We start from the raw sequence: 14,074 nt of genomic DNA, 5'->3' as shown, positions 1-14,074 counted from the left end.
TTGATAGTGTATAGAAATACAATTGATCTTTGATTTTGGATTTGTATCCTAGCCCGTATACTGAATTTGTTGATTAGTTCTAACAGTTTTTTGGTGGAGCGCTTAGGATTTTTTTAATATATTAGATCACATCATCTGTAAACAGACACAATATTACTTCTTCCACTCCAATTTGGATGCTTTTTCTTACTTTTTCTTGCAGAATTGCTCTCTACCAAGTTGAATGGGAATGATGAAAATGTGTACTCTTCTCTTGTTCCTTATCTTAGAGGAAAAGCTTTCAACTTTTCATCACTCAGTATGATGTCGGCTGTGGGCTTGGTATATATGGCCTTCATTATGTTGTGGTATATTCTTTCTATACCAATTTGTTGAAAAAAATTTTTTTTAAAATTTATTTGACAGAGAGAGAGAGAACACAAGAAGGCAGAGAAGCAGGCGGGGGGGGGGAAGCAGGCTCCCCGCTGAGCAGAAAGCCTGATGTGGGGCTTGATCCCAGGACCTCTGAGATCATGACCAGAGCCAAAGGCAGAGGTTTAACCCACTGAGCCACCCAGGTGCCTCGAGAATTTTTTTTTTTTTTATCATGAAAGGATGTTGTAATTTGTCAAATGTTTTTCTGTATCTATTGAGATGATCATATGATATTTATCTTGCATTTTATAATGCAATGTATCCCATTTATTGATCTGGGTATGTTGAGCCATCCTTACATTCCAGAGATAAATCTCACTTGATTGTGGTGTATGATACATTTAATGGACTATTGAATTTGATTTGCTCTGTATTTTGTGGACAATTTTTACATCTATATTTATCAAATATTGGCCTGTTGTTTTGGGTTTTGTTTGTTTGTTTGTCTTTGTTTGTTTTGTTTTGTAGAGTCCTTATGTAGCTGGCTTCATAAAAAGGAGTTTAGGAATGTTCACACCTCTTTAACTTTTTGAAAGAATTTAAGAGGGATTCGCATTAATTCTTTTAAAAAGTTTGATGGAATTCATCAGTAAAACCATCTTGTCCTGGGCTTTTCTTTATTGGGAGGTTTTTTTTTTTTTTTTTTTTAAAGATTTTATTTATTTATTTGACAGAGAGAGATCACAAGTAAGCAGAGAAGTAGGCAGAGAGAGAGAGAGAGAGGAAAGCAGGCTCTCCGCCTAGTGGAGAGCCCGATGTGGGACTCGATCCCAGGACCCTGGGATCATGACCTGAGCCGAAGGCAGCGGCTTAACCCACTGAGCCACCCAGGCGCCCCTATTGGGAGGTTTTTGTATTATGACTCAATCCCCTTACTCATTATTGATCTGTTCAATGAATTTTCTATTTCTTCATGGTTCAGTTTTGGTATGTTTCCAGGCATTTATCTACTTCTTCCAGGCTACCCAATTTGTTATACTTCCCTGTTTTTAAGTAATAAAAGAAATTTAGAATAGTTTTAAGTTTACCAAAATATTGCCAAGACAGTATAGAGTTCCTACATATCCCAGACCCAGTTTTCCCTATTTTGACATCTTACATTACTCTGATACATTTGTTGCAATTAAGGAACCAATATTGGCACAATACTATTAACTAAACTATGTGCATTATTTGAATTTTACTAGTGTCTTTCTCATATCATATTGGGGTGCATTCTATCAACATGACTTATCACTGATGTTAACTTTGATTACTTGGCTAAGGTAGTGTTTGTTGCTTGCTAGACTTTTCCACTGTGAGTTACTTTCTAGACATTATTTCCATACACTATTCTTTGGAAAAAAGTCAATAAGCACAGTCCACACTCACCCTCCCTAAAAGCATTTTTAGCTACATACTGAAATATTTAGAGATGAAATAACATGATATTAAATATTTGTTTTAAAATATTTTAGCAGGGTACCTGGGTGGCTCAGTCGGTTAAGCATCTGACTCTTGATTTTGGCTCAGATCATGATCTCAGTGTCCTGGGATTGAGCCCTACACTGGGCTCCCTGCTCAGTGAAGTGTCTGCTTCTCCCTCTGCCCCTCCCCCCCACTTGTGCTCTCTCCTGTTCACTCTCTCTCAAATAAATAAAAATCTTTTTTAAAAATAAAAGAAAAATTTTAACAAAGAAAGAAAACCAGAGAGGGGAGATAGATAAAATTAACTGTGGTGATATGCCTATGACTACAGGAGCAGGCAATGTATATACTAGAAGACAAAGAATTTTCAACAATTTTTTGGGTCTCCTTCATTGAGAGATCACCTACAATATGTATAATGTCTAGAATATCAGCTTTAGGATCCTATTTTTTTCTTCATAAACTGGACCTGTCCCTGAATTCCTCTCACCCCTCTTATCTCTTCTGACTCTTGTGCATTTAACCTAATAAGTTTAACCTAATAAATTATGTTTATTAAATTGGATTTTGTCTCCTGTTAGTATGGACTAAATGTTTGTGTTATCCCCCTCAACTCCAAATCATATGTTAAAATGCTAACCCCCAAGGTGATAGTATTTGAAGGTTGGGTCTTTTGGGAGGTGATTAGGTCATGAGGATGGGACTCTCATGATTACAATTTGTGCCCTTAGAAAAGATCCCAGAGAACTAGTTTGTCCCTTCTGCCTTTTGAGGGACACAGTAAAAAGATAGCTGTCTATGAGGAAGCAGAGTCTCACCAGATGCTGAATCAGCCAATACCTTGGTCTTGGTCTTCCCAACCTCTAAAACTGTGAGAAATAAATTCCTGTTTTGTCTAAACCACCCAGTGTATGATAATTTGTTTTAGCAGCCCAAAGAGACCAAGATACCTGCAAAGCATAATTTACTCCCATTATTCCTTTGGTTTAATGAAGTAAGGTTCTTGTCCATCCAAGATGTTCAATAAATATTTGGGAATGGAGGAAAAAAAATCACCTGGGAAGGTATTTGTTTCAAGGTGAAAATTCCTGAACCCTGCTCCCCCAAGATTCTGGGACTCCACATGTTAATTAAACTCTGTATTCGTGTTTGATGTAAGTGCTTCATAGACCATTCTTTTAGAAATGCTACCTAAATTATAAAGGCAAAGACCATCTTGATGATCCCTATATTTAATACATGTTTCTGATGAATGGATACACTAATGAGTGAATGAATTTATACTCTTTGTGAATGGATGAGAAAAATGGATCACAACTAATTTTTATTTTCAGCTTTTCACACAGTCTTAGTTGTAGGTCACTTGCTTTGTTCTCAAAATCGACTAGTCATGCAAAATCATAACAAGTATAAAAAAATGATGACACTTACAGGGCTTAAAAGACTTGCACCAAGTTTTCTGGTTTCAGTGTGGCTAGTTCTGTCCACCTTTACCAGCTTCTTCATCACACTGACTTATTGTTTAAATTTTATAACCCCACCTTTATCATGGACATTACACAATGCCCTAGAGAAATAGAGCTGGATGAGAAAATTCCCGGTGCTCGATGGCTCCATGTTGGAAAAGAAAACCAACACTGCACTACAGTGTTCTAAATGTACTAAGAGAGAACACATTTTCCAGTGTAGACTTTACAAGTCTTCTGTGTAACTGCATGCACAGAGAGTGTTAAATCTCTAGAAATGCTCAGCCTCTACCTTTTGTGGCCAAGGGATCAAAACAACTACCCCATTCCTCATTTTGTTGCCTGGGGTTTGTGGCTTAAAGATCCCACTCAGACAAGTTTCTTGCCTCCACTTTCCGCTCTTCCTCGCACACTAGCGCCAGTACCAGGTATGGCAAACCTACTCATTTAGCTGGGAGCTCTCAGGCAGCCCACACATTAAGGTGAATATGATAAGTTAAATACATCAGTTATATACTTGGCAGTTTCCTTAAGATAAAAAGCACAACGCAAGTGGATAGTACTTTAAATGTCTGGGGAGTAATATGGTATAGTAGAAGGAACAGAGATTCAGGAATCTAAGAGGAAACTGTACAATAAAAACACAGACTTGCTTTTTTCCTTTTTCTTTTTCCTCTTTCTTTGCACAAAGCTTTCAGTCCCCAGAGCCCTTTCCTGTATTAACTCTGTGACATTAAGCAAGTCGTAGAGTCTCTGGACCTTGGTTTCCTTATCTGTAAAATGAGAGGGTTGGACCCAGGTTATCTCTAATGTTCCTTCCAGCTTGAAAAGTCTGATAAGAGCTATTATCTACCCTATGACTTAATGTAAAGATCCAGCTGGATGACTCCTCCCCTCTCCTAGCTCTGGGTTAACCTATGGGGTTATGCCATTCAAATACAGGGACATGAAATGAAAACCTGAAAAGTTGTGTACATTGGGACATGAGGAGCTTAGACTCTAAAACTGAAAAAGATATAGTCCTATAGAAAAGTTATATAGAAAAAGTGGAAACTAAGTGAGGGTTGCCTGGTTGGCTTAGTTAGAGGAGTGTGCAACTCTTGATTTTGACATTTTGAGTTTGAGACCCATGTGGAGTATAGAGATTACTGAAAATAAATAAAATTTAAAGAAAAAAAGGAAGGGGCACCTGGGTGGCTCAGTGGGTTAAGCCTCTGCCTTTGGCTCAGGTTATATCTCAGGGTCCTGGGATGGAGCCCCGCAACGGGCTCTCTGCTCAGCAGGGAGCCTGCTTCCTCCTCTCTTTGCCTGCCTCTCTGCCTACTTGTGATCTGTCTCCGCCAAAGAAATAAATAAAATCTTAAAAAAAAAAAAAAAAAGGAAAAGAAAAAGTAGAATAGCTAGCAGGGGGCAAAGCAGCATAGCCTTTTGACATGGTCTGGACGGGCCTGATGGTCCTTTCATCATTTCTATTATAGTATGTTTGGTCATTGACCAACAATGTAAAGAATGCTTACAGTTGCAAGACACTAGATTAGGTCCTAAAAATACTGAGGGAAAAGTAAGCCGAAAATTCCATTATTTGGCTAGAATATTAATTAAAACTGCTTCAGGATTTAAAAAGATCAAACAACTTCTTAAAAAGATGATAAACAATTCAACTTTTATTTTTTTCCAATTTTTATTAAATTCATTAGAGAATATATGGTATAATAACAAAGTTTTATAATAAATATCAAAGGATTACAGCTGCATATTAAAATTTCTATGCATATTTGTTGTTAGGAATTTCCCAAAGAATAAAAACAGAAAATACTGTTTTGAAAGGCCTTGCCAAATTTTTAGTAAAAATAGTTTTCTGTTTTTGGGGAAAGTGAAATAATGGTATTTTAGATAAAGTATTGTGTTTGTCTTTGGGCTTAAATGGTGCTAGATAATTATGAAAATTGTTCTGTACCCATTTAATACAAAAGAGATGTAGTCACTTGGCATTTTTATTTCAAGGGTAAATAAGGTTAAAAAAAACTATCTGTCTCTCTATCTATCAGAAACAAAAAATGAGAACTATAAAACAACTGTATTGTTTTTCTTTTTCTACTCTGGGATTTGATCTCAGGCTGATAACTTCAGGAACCATGGTCTTCACCTTAAATCAAACTGTATAGAATGCAGTAAATTAAACTTCAGACTCCTAAATACTTTGAGGTCCAACTTGGAAAGGGAAGGAAGTAAGAGTGAGAGGAAAAACAATTGCAAGTAAAAATAACAAATGCTACCAATGAACAGAAATCGAGTCTGTGTGTCTGAAACCAGTGGTAATGTACAGTGAAGACGACGAGAAAGCTAGAAGAATTGGGTTTATAATTGGGCAAGAGGAAATTAGAATTTTATTTTCTAAGGCAGAGCTGTTTAAGATGATGATAAATTTCTGGTTGGGTGCCTGGAAGTAAGTTTAGTGTGATGAGAGACAAGTTTTCTTGAAGAAACTCCAAGAATTGTGAATTATGTATTTAGATAAATCTGTGGCATGAATACTGAAAGCTCCCAGTGAGGTGGTCTGAGTGTGTGGTATCTATGATTGCTGCCTTTGGAAAGTGTCAAACTTTACCTTGTGGCCACATCAAATTTTGTCAATTTCCTATGGCAGATTTGGAAAACATGTGTATTCTTAGTTTACTGTGCTTGTTTTGCTTTGCTTTCACCTACTCTGAGAGCTTCTGTCTTTTAATAAGGAAACTTAAATATTTACACTTAGTCTGATATGTTTGTGATTATGCCTGCTAAATTATTCTTTGGTTGCAAAGCAACAGCAGAAGCCAACTCTGGTTAACATGAACAAAAGGCAAAGAATAGTTTTTTTCTGACTACAGAAAACTATTAGGAAGTCTGGAAGCATGCAGTAGGTCTTAGTTTCCAAAAATACTGCAACGACTTCTATCTCACATGCTCTTCTTTAATGTGACTTGGACACTCCTCACATCAAAAGATGGGAAATATGTGTCTTCCCCTTGAATTTTGGTAGATTTGTGACAATGGCAGAATTAAAATCACATGACTTCTGAGGCTAGATCATAAAAGGTGATACAACTTTTATCTGGTTTTCATGGGATGCTTGTTCTTAAAATTCAGCCACCATGCCAAGAAGACCCAACACCCCACGGAAAGACTAACCTGGAGAGGAACCAAAATTTCCAGCCATCAGCTTTGGCTGAACACTCAGCAGGTAGCCAGCACCAAACTTACTACGTGAGTGAGTGAGTCATTTTGAAAGTGGGTCCTCCAGCCCTAGCTGATGGTCTTTGGAGCACATGAGCCTTTCCCATCAAACCCTGCCCAGATTACAGATTTGTGAGCTAAAGAGATTGATTGTTGTTTTATTCATTAAGTTTTCGGGTGACTTGTTGCACAGCAATAGATAACTAGCACAGAAAACTAAGCTTAAAAATGGGTAGGAAGCAAGGCAATTTCTGAGAAATAGGAAGGAGAAATGTACTCTGGTTAATATCTATGGGTAGGATACCACATATGGAAGGAATGACCACTAATCATTTTCATTCTTCCCATTCTTCTTAACTTCTAGGAGTCTGTGCAGGGGGCTGCCTCAGTTCTGATTTCAGATTCTCACTCACGCTTTGGCTACCAGTGGGCAGAAAACCTAAGAAATAGGCCCAGTAAAATTAATACAAACATAGTGGCTTTAAGCAACACAAACTTATTATCTGACAGTCTGCAGGTCAGAAATCCAAAATGGATCTCACTGGGCTAAAATTAAGGTGTCAGCAAGGCTGTACCTCTTTCTGGAGGCTTTAGGGGAGAATTTTTTTTTTCCCTTTACAGCATATACAGATGTCTGCATTCCTTGGCTTTTGGCACCTTCCTTCAAAGGCAGTAATGTTGCATTTCTCTTTGCTTTTCTTCTACAGCACATCTTTCTCTATGACTCCTTTTCTGCCTCCTTGTACTGTTAGGCACCCTTGTTATAACAGTGGACTTATCTTGATAATTTAGGATAATCTTCTCATTTAAATTCCTTAATCACATCTGCAAAGTTCCTCTTGCCTTCAAAGATAACATATTTGTAGGTTCTGGGGACTGGAACACAGACATCTTTGTGGGGCTATCAGTTTACCTAACATAGTATACAAAATAAGAATGGATACTGAGTAGGCCTGCCACTCTGAAAACACACCCTTTACACTAGTCAATCTGAATGGTTTATATTTTCTTCTTCATTTTATTAAATTTATCAAACTATTCTTTTCCCCCTTTCTTCCCCCACTTAACTAGCTTGTAACTTAAATATCTGATTTATTGGCTTTTTAAAAAAATATTTTATTTATTTGTTTGAGAGAGAGAGAGAAAAAGTGAGCATGAGCTGGGGGTGAGGGGAGGAGCAGAGGAAGAGAGAGAGGCAGAGCCCCCACTGAACAGAGAGCCCGATGTGGGACTTGATCCCAGGACCCTGAGATCATGACCTGAGCCAAAGCCAGACACTTAACTGACTGAGCCACCCAGGCAACTCTTAAACATTGAATTTATATTTGCCTGTGTGGTGACCCTTATATTTATTATGTATAATTGTCTTACATTTTTCTGTGTATATTTAGAGATTGTACATAACTGCATCTCCAGAAAAGATAAAAATCTTCTCATGGTTCTCTCTCTCTCTCCCTTCCTTTTCCCCTCATGATAAGATAATTTTAATTATAGGTGATCATTATTTCATTTTTACTTTATGAATAAGCAATGATAAAGACAATGGGAATTTTAAAAATTTTCTGTAACAAGAAGTGTTTGGTGACAAGTAACAGAATACCCAACTAAACGTGGCTTAAATAAATTGAAACTTATTATGTCACATAAGAAGAAGGTCAGACATCTTGTTCCTGGATTAGTTAACTTAGTGACTAATTTAATGATGTCATTAAGGATCTAGATACCAATCATCTTTTGCTTTCATTCCCAAGCTCATCCTGACATGGCAGGAAGATGGCTGCTAAAGCTCTAGCAATTATATCCACACACACCCATATCTAAAGACAATGTATTTGTTACCTATTACTGTGTAACAAATCAAGTGGCTTTAAAGAACAGTGAAATTTATCATCGTTCATGGTTTCTGTGGGTCAGGGATTTGCAAGCAGCTTGAATGAACTGTTGTAGCTCAGGGTCTCTCAGGAAATAGCGGTCAGAGCCAGCTAAAACTGAAGTCGTCTGAAGGCTCGGCTGGGCTGGAACATCCATCTCAAGGCAGCTCACTCCAAAGCTGGTAAGTTGCATAGACTGTCCACAGAATGTGGTGACTGGCACCCCTACAGCAGTGGCTGTCGACTGGGAATGATCTTGTCTGCCAGGGGACATCTAGCAATGTCTGGACATATTTTGGGCTGTCATAACTGGGAAGGCAGTTAGTGGGTAGGAATACTGTTAACCGTCCTATACTGTCCAGGGTAGCCCCCTACAATAAGAGTTATCAGACCCAAAGTGTCAATAGTGTCGACGTGAAGAACCCTGGTGTTTGAGCTGTGAACCAAGAGAACAAAACAAAAGCTGAAATGCCTCTTATTACCCAGCTTTGGTAGTCTTCTGTATTCTGTGTTAGAGGGCCCTACACAAGGGTGTAAATACCAGGAGGTGAGGCTTGTTGGAAGCCATCTTGGAGAACGGATACCACAGGCACAAAGCTGTTCCTGGCCTTTTCCTCTTCTCTTTGGTTCCTTTTCTTTTTTCAATTTTCAAGGAGGAAAATAATTTTTATAACCCCCACCAGACTTCTCTTCACTTCCCTTACGTCAGTGTTGAAAGATATGTCTGTGCCCAAGGCAATCATTAGGGCAAGGAATAGAAAATGATATGATGATTTTAGACCAGTTAATACTGTCTCCCTCTGGTATTAAGGAGAGCTCATATTCTTTTTTTTTTTTTTAAAGATTTATTTATTTATTTGACAGACAGAGATCACAAGAAGGCAGAGAGAGAGAGAGCAGGCTCCCCGCTGAGCAGAAAGCCTGATATGGGGCTTGATCCCAGGACCCCGAGATCATGACCCAAGTCGAAGGCAGAGGCTCAACCCATGGAGCCACCCAGCAGCCCGAGCTCATATTCTTTAAACACATGGAGGATAAATTCTCTAAATCGGAGTTTTGCTAGTGAGGAAGAAAGAGAATGATTTTGTATGAGTCATACATAGGGTTTGCTGCCGTTGCTTCCCATTATCCTTTGCATCATATATTTTGCTTTTGGATTCACTTTTCTCTTTGGTGAAATACATTTTCCAATAATAATTTAAGAAATAATCAACCAGGGCGCCTGGGTGGCTCAGTCAGTTGAGCATCTGCCTTCGGCTCAGGTCGTGTTCCCAGGGTCCTGGGATGGATGGAGTCTAGCACTGGGCTTCCTGCTCAGCGGGGAGCCTGCTTCTCCCTCTCTCTCTGCCTGCCGTTCTGCCTACTTGTAATCTTTCTCTCTCTGTCAAATTAATAAATAAAATCTTAAAAAAAAAAACCCCACCCATTTAAATCCCTCAGTCTCTGAAAATATGTGATTATTTTGTACTTTCTCAAATACTAATTTAGTTGGGTAAAGACTTCTACATTAGAATACTTTGTCCCATTATCCCATATGTTAGAATGATTTGTCTCAGCATCCATTGTTGGTGATGAAAAATAGGTGAGCTGGTTAGAATTTCCTTATCCTTGATGTTCTGAAATTCCATCATGATGTGTTCAAGTGTGGTATTTTTTTACTTATGTACTGAATGGGAGCTTTACTGAAGATAAATTTTCTTTTCTTTTCTTTTTTAAAGCATTTATTTATTTGGGCGCCTGGGTGGCTCAGTGGGTTAAGCCGCTGCCTTCGGCTCAGGTCATGATCTCAGGGTCCTGGGATCGAGTCCCGCATCAGGCTCTCTGCTCAGCAGGGGGCCTGCTTCCCTTCCTCTCTCTCTGCCTGCCTCTCTGCCTACTTGAGATCTCTCTCTGTCAAATAAATAAATAAAATCTTAAAAAAAAAGAATTTATTTATTTTTTGAGAGAGAGAGGGAGGGAGGGAGAACACATCAGAAGAGTGAGAGGGAGAAGCAGACTCCCCACAGAGCAGAGAGCCCAACGCAGGACTCAATTCCAGGACCCTGCGACCATGACCTGAGCTGAAGGCAGATGCTAAACTGACTAAGCCACCCGGGTGCCCTGAAGATACATTTTCTTTTATCTCTTTGAGTATTCTCTTCTATCCATTCTGTAGATGGCTATCAGATGAATGTTGGAACTTTGATTTATTCTCCATATTACTTAAATTTTTGCTCGTTGCTTTATCTATCCTTTCTTCTGCAATTTGGGATAAAACTGGACCCAATCTTCTAGATTATTAATTCAACCTTCAGTTCAGCTTGAATCAGCATAGCATGGTGACTAAAAGCCTGAGTTCAAATCCTGGTTCAGCCATTTATTACAGTGTTGCTTTGAGGAAGTTAATTAAACTTTCAAGTCTTCAGTTTACTCATATGTAAAATGAGTATGCTAATATTATTGCCTACTTTAGAAGATTATAAAGATTAAATATGTTATGCATGAATGCTTAGAGGAGTATCTGCAGCATAGTATCACTTACTATTGTTCAATCTATACATTCATTTTATTTTATTTTATTTGAAGATTTTTTTATTTATTAGAGAGAGAGCACGCACATGGGCCAGGGGAGGGGCAGAGTGAGAGGGAGAACGAGACTCCCCATGGAACAAGAAGCCCATCATGAGACTCAATCCCAGGACCCCCATCTGAGCCAAAAGCAGAGGCTCAACTGACTGAGCCGCCCAGGTGCCCGTATATATTCATTTTAAAAATTTCAATAACTATATTAATTATTCATCTAACTGGTTTTTTTTTTTCATAATAACTTGGTTGTTTTATGAATGTAAGATCCTGTATTATTTTTTCAAGGATAAAAAAATATTTATGTTATAAAACTTCTTTTTGCTCTATGAACAATAACTTTGGGATTTAGTCTGTTTGTTGATTGCAGTGGGTTCCTCTCTTTCATAGTAATAGCCTTTTAGGAACAGCTGGTGGGTTGTTTGAAAAATCTCATTTGCCTATCTTTGGTGCTGACTCAAAAACTTTATTTATTTATTTATTTACTGGAGATAGAGATAGAGAGAGAGACCTTGAAAATGATGGGGGGGGGTCAGATGCTTAACCGCCTGAGCCACCCAGAAATCCTTGTGGTGCTCATTCTAATTCTGGGTGTTTGCTTTGCTGACTGTGGTGGGAAGGGGAGAAGCATACAATATCCTGCATGGCAAGGGATGCGGGTAGTTTACCTTCTGTGGGCGTGTGTGTGCAGGCGTGTGTGTGTGTCTGTGTATGTGGTCTCCTTTCTCCTCACCACTGGTCAGCAGTACCTTGGGATGATACCTGTCTCCTTGACCCAGGCACCCCTACTTACAAAGAGCATCTGTCTGGGTTGGGGGTGGACATGCCCACCTGCTGATTCTCATTATCCTGCTTGATTTTTGTCATATACTTTGTCATCATCTAACATAATCTTAGTTATGGATCATTTATTTACAATTTGATTATTTGCCTCCATGAAAGCAAATCTCCAGGACCTAGTATGGTGTCTTGCATAGAGTAAATGATTTATGTCTTTATAGAATGAATGGATTAATAGCATTCTTTAGTTGCTTGCTATGATGAAAGTGCCTCTCTTTGTAGCTATTGCCTCTTACCTCGAAGCCTCCCCAGCTCTTGCCCTGGTCCTACCCTGTACAGTTTTGGTTTACAGATCTACTGGCAATCAAATCCTATCTCCTTTATGTAATCCAGGAAGACCTCTGAATTGCTGGACCACTGATGCTCCCTTTCTTTGTCTTCCATAACTCTAATTTTTAAAAATCTACTTCCTGTTATATCTAGGGATTTGTGGGGATAGAAGACATACAGAGTGTGCTTTTAGAAGCTCGACAAACTGTGTTACTGATTTCCAGTGCTTATTTTAGTTGAAGCATGGATATGATATTAAATTACATTGAATCTAATAGAGGGACCCTAACCCCCTTTGGTATTCGCTCTCTTTCTTTTTAAAAAAGATTTTATTTATTTATTTGACAGACATAGATTGTAAGTAGGCAGAAAGGCAGGCAGAGAGAGAGAGGGAGAGAGAGAGAGGGATACACAGGCTCCCTGCTGAGCAGAGAGCTTGATGTGGGGCTCAATCCCAGGACTCTGAGACCACGACCTGAGCTGAAGGCAGTGGCCTAACACATTGAGTCACCCAGGCGCCCTGGTATTCTCGTTTATAAATTTTTTTTAAAATATAAAAATATTTCAAATATGCAGAAAGATACAGAGAACAATATAATAAATACTAATTAGTAATCATCCAGATTTCACAATTTTAACCATTTAGCGGTATTTGCTTAAGATCTTTCTTTTTTTACTAAATTAGATACCATTGTTGGAGCCTCCTTCGTACCTTCTCATTCTATTCTTCTTCCAGCCTTCTCACTATCCTGAAGTTGATTGTGTCCCTCCTGCCTTGTGTCCATGCTTTCTATACATGTTTTATAACCATATCTATGTTTTATAAACATGTATTATATGTTTATAGACATAAACATAATATTGTACTGTTTTACAGGATTTCAAATTGCAAATAAATGATACAAATTCTTTTAATTCTTCAGATTACCCCAAGAGAAAAATCTCACTTTGTTCAAATTTTGAATGCCTTTTCTGGCATTGCTAATTTTTCTTTTAAGAAAGGAATAGCAGGCCTCAGGCTAGAAGCCTGGAGCAGGCAGCCATAAGCAGAATTAAATAATATTGCTTTATTTCCCATTATATTTATTTTCATGGTTCCTTCTATTTTTTAGCAAGAGTTGGTACCTTTCCAGTTACAGTAGTGATTTATTTATTTGTATATTTATTTGAGAGAAAGGGTACATCCATGCCAGTGGGTGCAGAGGGGGCAAAAAGACAAAAGGAGAGGGAGAGAAAATCTTGAGTAGGCTCCACACCCAGCGCTGAGCTCATTGTGGGTTCATCTCATTGTTCTCAGATCATGACCTGAACCGAAATCAAGAGTCAGATGCCCCCAAACGACTGAGCCACCCAGGCACTCCTGTTTCCTTTTAAATTAAATGAGAAAAAAAGAAAAGAGTTGCTTGAAATAAAAGAAAAATATCAAGTAGATAATAGTATGGGAGGGAAACAGACATGACAAAAAAATTAGAGGAGTTTGTACTGAAATGGCTGAAGTTTGGTACACACTTGACCTTAAGGATAACGTTCAAGTTCCTTAATGAGACATGAGAAGCTGACCTTTGCTTCCTTTCTCAGTCTAGTTACCACTATTACCTCACCTCCAGCACAAACATCTTGGAGTTTGCTCCTTCCCTTCCTAGCTGAAGGGGCCCTGACTATGGTAATCTCTCCTTTTATGGTATTTCCTGTACCCATCACCAACCCCCACCTCCATTTGACTCTGTTCATCTAGTCAGCCTCTACTGAAGCCCTCCCCCACTTAGTACCCATTACTGTACTGAATATACAGTCTTCCTACTCTAAATCCAAGGGTAGAATTTAGTTCCAGTATCATAGCATCATCCTGGCCTGAACAGCTGCTCAAGATGGGAAGAAAGGATGTTTCAGATAAAACCTGTCATATAACATGAAGATTGTCCTTGGGAAAAAAAAAATATTTATCTCATTTCTCATATGTTTGAAGTTTTAAAACTAGTTACGTTCATAGATCTAACTACCTGATCTTAATGATTTCTTTCAACACTG

Source organism: Neovison vison, chromosome 6 (assembly GCF_020171115.1).
Source record: "Neovison vison isolate M4711 chromosome 6, ASM_NN_V1, whole genome shotgun sequence".
In the NCBI taxonomy this organism is placed as follows: domain Eukaryota; kingdom Metazoa; phylum Chordata; class Mammalia; order Carnivora; family Mustelidae; genus Neogale; species Neogale vison.
The sequence above is the reverse complement of the archived record's forward strand: the minus strand, read 5'-3'. Positions refer to the sequence as shown.